This window comes from Desmodus rotundus, chromosome 13 (genome assembly GCF_022682495.2).
Source record: "Desmodus rotundus isolate HL8 chromosome 13, HLdesRot8A.1, whole genome shotgun sequence".
Lineage (NCBI taxonomy): Eukaryota > Metazoa > Chordata > Mammalia > Chiroptera > Phyllostomidae > Desmodus > Desmodus rotundus.
The window spans coordinates 46,325,943-46,332,960 of record NC_071399.1 but is presented as its reverse complement, the minus strand read 5'-3'; the positions used below and the strand labels follow the sequence as shown (position 1 = coordinate 46,332,960).

General features: G+C 40.0%; 1 pseudogene; it reads right to left on the bottom strand.

Annotated features, from left to right (window-relative positions):
• Positions 1-5,661: 5,661 nt before the first annotated feature.
• On the bottom strand, positions 5,662-6,782 carry LOC112311260 (SIN3-HDAC complex-associated factor-like; annotated as a pseudogene).
• Between the last annotated feature and the right edge of the window lie 236 nt (positions 6,783-7,018).

Below are 7,018 nucleotides of genomic sequence, written 5' to 3'. Positions count from 1 at the left end.
AGAATGTGAAGTGACTTAAGGTAGGAAGAACATTTTTGCAAGGATAGATGGAGGAGAAATAATAGGAGTAAAGAATAGGAACATCATGTAGCGTGAGAGAAAATAAAGTTTACAACAATATGAAAGGTCAGGAAAAGGGAAAATGAAGTAAGACCAGGGAAGGGTGCTATGCAGAATTTGATATAATGATAATGTGAAAAACCAGGAAACCACCTCAATTTGCACCCCTTTAATCAAACCACTCAGCTATACTGAGTGGGAGCAAATTGTAACCACAATCCTCCCTCCTTTTAGGCAGGGCAGCTGTGCAACCAGGATCCCTGTCCAGCACACCTCAGCTCCCCCATTAAAAAAGTCTCTCCAGGAGTTCCCACCGCAGTGCCAAGCAGCTGTCTGGCTTTCCACGTACTCTACTTCCCAAAAAGTCAAGAGTATCACAGTCATGGCAACTTGCTGACCTCCTCCTCTGCCAGATCTAGGTGCAGACAGTATTTCTCTCTCCGGTCTACCGCCACAGCTTTGGGTGTGCCACTAGGTGTGGGTGTGTGTAGCCTGGTTCTCCCCAACAACTTTGCATATCCAAGATGCTCTCAGCCTGATTCTGGGGACTCCCCACCCTGGGAGGGGAGGGAGCCACTAGGCAGCTATCTGATCAGGCACTGCAACTGCTGGCACCACACCCAGGGAGTTTCCCCATCTATCTATAAAACCTCCTTACTGCCCAGTTTGAAGTGTCCTCCATACTCTTTGGCTTCCAAATTTCATATTCTGTAATTTGCATTTTTAAAGAATTTTTTGTGTTTCAATATCAAGAAACCACCCAAGGTTAACCCTCTAAACCATATTCCAAGTACCCAAGACCCTGGAATTCTCAGCCCACTTCCAGGACCTGTGTTGGCCTCTTCCTTATGCTCCTCCCTTAGAGCAATGAGGTGGCCAGGGAATGGCTATTTGTGGGGCTTGGAAGTGGAGCATCGATAGCACGTGTGTGAAGCCCCTTCTAATGTTTGATGAAGCCAAGATTGGTGAAACAAAAAAGGAAGATGAGCCATGGGGCAAGGGCTCAGATGGTATCTCTCCCTACCCTGCCAAATTCCAATATGGAATGTCAATGATTCCAAGAATCCTAAATTCAAGCCTTGGCCATTGAAAAGCTACATTTAAGTTATATTTGTCAAGATAGGAGGATAACACACATTATTAGTTGTTTTCTTGATTTTTAACTTTTTTTGGCATATGTTACATAGGCTTCCATTTATAATTTTGCCCTAGGTTCTACAAATGTGAGGGATGGGCTTGAAAGTTACATTACCTACAAAGATATAATATATAGACAAAGCTAGCATCTTATCATAAACAGTAGATGTTAGAGGACGATGGAGTAATATCTTCAAAATGATAGGGGGAAAGTATCTGTTAATATAAAATTCTCTATCCAGTTAGACTAGCATTCAAAGGTGAAGATAAAATAGAGACATTAAATGTTTGTTTCTAATAAGATTAAATTTATTTGATAACTTAGTAAAAGTTTTGATTATAAGTATACAACAGTATAAAAAGTACAAAACAGATTTGTAGAGTTTTTTAAAATTACTTTATTGTTGTTCAATTACAATTGTCTGCATTGTCTCCCCACCCTGCCCCCCACCCCATCCAAACCCACCTCTCTTCCTTGCTTCCACCCTCTCCCTTGGTTTTGTCCATGTGTCCTTTATAGTAGTTCGAAAACCCTTCTACCCACTGTCCCCTCCCCCATCCCCTCTGGCTATTGTGAGATTGTTCTTAACTTCAATGTCTCTGGTTATATTTTGTTTGCTTTTTTCTTTTGTTGATTATGTTCCAGTTAAAGGTGAGATCATATGGTATTTGTCTTTCACCACCTGGCTTATTTCACTTAGCATAACGTTCTCCAGTTCCATCCATGCTGTCACAAAGGATAAGAGCTCTTTCTTTCTCTCTGCTGTGTAGAATTCCATTGTGTAAGTGTACCATAGTTTTTTTATTCACTCATCTATTGATGGACACTTAGGTTGCTTCCAGTGCTTGGCTATTGTAAATTGTGCTTCTGTGAACATTGGGGTGCATAGGTTCTTTTGGATTGGTGTTTCGGGGCTCTTAGGGTATAATCCCAGCAGTGGAATTGCTGGGTCAAAGGGCAGTTCCATGTTTAGTTTTCTGAGGAAATTCCATACTGTTTTCCACAGTGGCCTCACCAGTCTGCAATCCCACCAACAGCGCAGTAGGGTTTCCTTTTCTCCACATCCTCTCCAACACTTGTTTGTTGACTTGTTTATGATGGCCATTCTGACCAGTGGGAGGTGGTATCTCATTGTGGTTTTAATTTGCATCTCTCTGATGTATAGTGATGCTGAGCATCTTTTCATATGTCTCTGGGCCCACTATATGCCCTCCTTGGAGAAGCGTCTGTTCAAGTCTTTTGTCCATTTTTCAATGGGGTTGCTTCTCTTCTTAGAGTGGAGTCCTGTGAGTTCTTTATATATTTTGGAGATCAAACCCTTGTCTGAGGTACATTGGCAAATATGTTTTCCCATACAGTTGGTTGTCTTTTCATTTTAATGCTGTTTTCTTTAGCCATGCAGAAGCTTTTTATTTTGGTGAGGTCCCATTTGTTTATTCTTTCCTTTATGTCCCTTGTTCTAAGGGACATATTGAAAAGATGTTGCTGCATGGAATATCTGAGATTTTCCTGCTGATGTTTTCTTCTAGGACTTTTATGGTGTCACAACTTATATTTAAGTTTTTTATACACCTTGAATTTATTTTTGTGTATGGTGTAAGATGGTGATTGAGTCTAATTTTTTTTTTTGCACGTAGCTGTCCAGATCTCCCAACACCATTTATTGAAGAGACTATTTTTGCTCCATTTTTTGCCTCTTCCCCCTTTGTCAAATATTAATTGACCATAGAGACAGGTTTATTTCTGGGCTCTCTGTTCTAAAATAACTCAGGAGGAAGATGAGAATGGCTGGGACTCCTGTAATACACCTTACAGACTGTAGGAGAGCCAACCCAACTCATGCCTAGTCTATGGATATAATTTATGGCTTGTGGTTTCTTCCAAAGGCAAACACAATTTTAAGCTTAGATTAAAAACTATAAATCTACAGGTTGCTCATAAAAAGTGGCTCACTCTTTATCACTATTTATACTATCCAATTTTTAAAAACCAGCTCTAAAAATAAGCACTGAGTCATATTATTATAAGATAGGTAAATGCTCCTTCTCCTCTATGAAAAGTCTGAACTGCTAATATTTTTCTTGAACTTTTAGTAAAGAAACAACGAGAATACTTTGGTTTGGGTTCAAGTTACAGCCTTTCTTATCACCTCACCTGAGGACATTTTTTCATCGCTTTTAGAAAGAGAGGATGGAAGAGAAGTGAAGCATGGATTGGTTGCTTCCTGTAGGTGCCTGAACTGGGGATCATTCGCACTTGGACTGGGGATTGAACCTGCAACCTAGGTATGTTTCCTGACCAGGAATCAAACCTGTAACATTTTGGTTACAGGATGATGCCCAAACCAACTGAGCCATACCAGCCAGGGCTCAAGTAAAGCCTTTAATAAAGATTTTAGAATTGAAGGGCTCCACATTCGGGATTTATCATCTAACATCTCAGTGTTCAGAAAGCCTGACTAAAAGATGCCAAACCAAAACCAATCCACTCAACATTAGCATACTTCTTCTCTTTTACTAGAATTTTACTGTAGTATAATAATACTATATTATTACTACTACTACTACTATTACTATTATTATTACTATAATAATAACAGTAAAATTCTAGTAAAAGAGAATTTAGTACTGTAATATAGTAAAAAAAAAAAAAAAAACCCAAACCCAAACCATGTAGGTTAAAACAATACTACACAGATAAAGCTTTCACAAAGGTTAACTGAAGTAATCCAGATTTTCAATGAACTCACTAGTTAATTATTTACACACTTGGCAAGCCCTCTGAGAAATGTGCCCCAAGAAGCATCAACCTTTACCATTTTCATGGCATCCTGAAGGCTTGCACATTTTATTTTTCAGATAATTTAAAACTTTAATAGTGTTCTTTACCATGTGGTAATATGGGGGAGCTTTGCCCGCAGAGTCCCCGCTCTGCCGTGGATGAAAATAAATCTACCAAGATGTGATCTGCTTGGGGAGGAAAGGTGGCTGATCTCTCAAAGGAGAAGGACCAAGAGCCTTTTCCTCAGTGGGCTTTTATTGGGTTCAATTTGCACAGGAATACAGGTAAAGCTCATCAATCATTGTCAGGCAGTAAGGATCAAACAATAGATAACATACAAAGAACTCTGAGGGCTTATTCTGAGTCAGTTAACTAAAGGGCTATAAAGCTTTGGGAAACAAACTCATTTCATGCTTGGACCCTTATCAGAAAATTGAGGACATTCTTAGCAAAGCAGGTTTCACTTGGTTTTATGTATTCTTTCTTAGGCCTGATTGCCCCGCAGAATCCGCCCTTTCCATCATAGGACTGCACCACCCTCTGTCATTGTTTCAGGCTTAAGGCAGCCAAGAGATTAGGAGACTTCTTGCAGACAGAATGAGGACTCAGGCTATGTCAAAGCTGAGGGGCGAAGGTCCATCACCCCCTTTTTCTATAGCCCCCCCCAAGTCCTTCCCTGAGGGCCTCTTCATGACCATGCCTGTCTTAGGTCGTTCCTCCCTTGAGGAATCTTACCTGTCATTGGCTAACTGGTCAGGCTCAGGGCCAACCAGGGTAAAGTGGGCAGAGCGGCACCCCTGCCAGGGAGATAAGCTTTGTCTCCTTAATGGCTTATGGTCCCAAGGTCTCTCACTCAGCCTTAGCATGGGGGGTTACAGCTTCTGAAACCAGTCAGGGTGGTTCCCAACATGGTAAAGCTTTGGTACTATTCAAATAAGATTGAGTATCCTAAAGACTTGACATCTCCACAAGAGGAGCTTTGATTCTGCTTTAGAAATTTCATATGAATTAAAATCTTTACCAAATATCAATGTGAGGGAGGTGACATGATACAACATAAACAGCTCAGTTACCTCTTTGTATATTTAGAAATTACTCCTTTAAGTTATTTGCACCAGAGAGCTTAGTCTGTCCTGCTTAATATTTAGTAGCACAGGTTTAAATCATTAGAACCTTGGCAAGATCATAATATTACATCTAGGAGCAAGTCCATGTTACTGAGTAATGACAAATTTATTACCATGAAGGAAAACAAGTATAGCCATCCATCTTTAAAAATGCTCCAAACACTGCTGTTCAATATAGAAAGAATAAAAATACATACATTTATTATACAACAAATCCCATTTCTGTCACCTGAAATTCTAGTTTCATTCATTTAAAGGAGATCTAAAAAGACTTAAAGGGCACTTTACAGAAGCATTCAGTTTTTCTATGAATTATTCAGTATCTTAAACAATATATACATATCTTCCTTTTTTCTTTTAGTAAGCTAGGCACTGGCTTCAGAATTTGTGGAACTAGTGGAAATGGAGAAAAAATAACCCATTCAAACCTATTCTATAAATTGTCTTTTGGCAGAATAGCAGGTATCCAAGTTAAAAATAGGAGGGTCATTTTGTTGCTGTGTTTTTTCTCCAAAATTTAAATTGTTTGTTGTTCCCCTTCTACATAAACCTCAGTCACCACTCCTGAGTGGAGATGGGCAGAGGCTCTGGCCCCTGCTCCTCCAGTTTCTCAGCAGCTGCTCTCTTATTGTTGCAACAAGGCTTCAATAGATGTGAGTCAATGAGGACTTCTCCAAAATTGCCTTTATAGATAAACCCTCAACATATTTTATGTTTATCCAGTATGTGAGACCTAAAAAGAAAAAAACTGGTGTTTTGTTAGGGCCAGAAGCCATCTCTGTATCTGAGCCATCATATGACTGGTTACTATCATGGGGAAATTGAGTTGGGAAGACACTTCAAGTGAATCTGTGAGCAACAGAATTATGACCTTTAAATTACTTCTGCAGTGTGCTAATTTGATTGCTTTTTTATCCTGTTTCTAAATAGAATTTTCCCTTTATTTGGTTTCAGTGTAGTCATTTATTATTTTTATTTTATTGATTTTGAGAGAGAGAATTACCAATTTTTTAAAAACCCTCACCTGAGGACATGTTTATTGATTTTACACAGTGGGAAAGGGAGGAAGGCCAAGGTGCGGGGGAGGGGGGAAGGGGGGAGGGAGAAAGAGAGAGAGAGTAGAGCAAGAGAGAGAGAAATCAGTGTGAGAGAGAAACATTGCTTTTTAGTTGCTTCTCCTACATGCCCTAACCAAAGATCGAATCTGAACATGGGTACATGCCTTGATCGGGAATCGAACCCCTGACCCTTTGGTCTACACTCTAACCAGCTGAGCCACACCAGCCAGGGGGAGAAAGATCAATTTATAATTCTACTTATATATGCATTCATTGGTTGATTATTGTATATGCCCTGACCAGGGATGAACCCACAACCTTGGCCTATCGGGACAATGCTATAATCCACTGAGCTACCCAGCCAGGCTAAATGTAGTTTTTGGACTGGGTCCTGCTGCATGATTCCAGGTTTATTTTTTTCCACCCTGCCAGCAATTTCTTCCATCTTCTCATGAACAGGACACAGGAATTACAGATGTCTCCAGAACTACTCTCATGCATCCCGAAACAGGTCTCATAGCATTTACTGTCAGAGAATTGGGAACTGGAGGACTTAGCTCTGCAAATACAGTAGCCCTCTATACTTCGATACATATTTCACTTTTGAAAACCAAACATCTTTTCTTCTGGACAACCAAAAGCAGGTCCACATGCAATAACGTTCCTGAGGTGCTGAGTACATGCCAGGCCAACTACCCCTCCAATCGCTGCCTCCTCCTCAACTACCTTGTCTAGAAGGATAGTCTTCCACAATTCTCAAAATAAAGACATTTTAAACCAAGACTAAGAGAATTTCTGCCCCACACTCACTGGCAGAAAGAAGAAATATAAACCTAGCAGGAAAAGTTAAAATG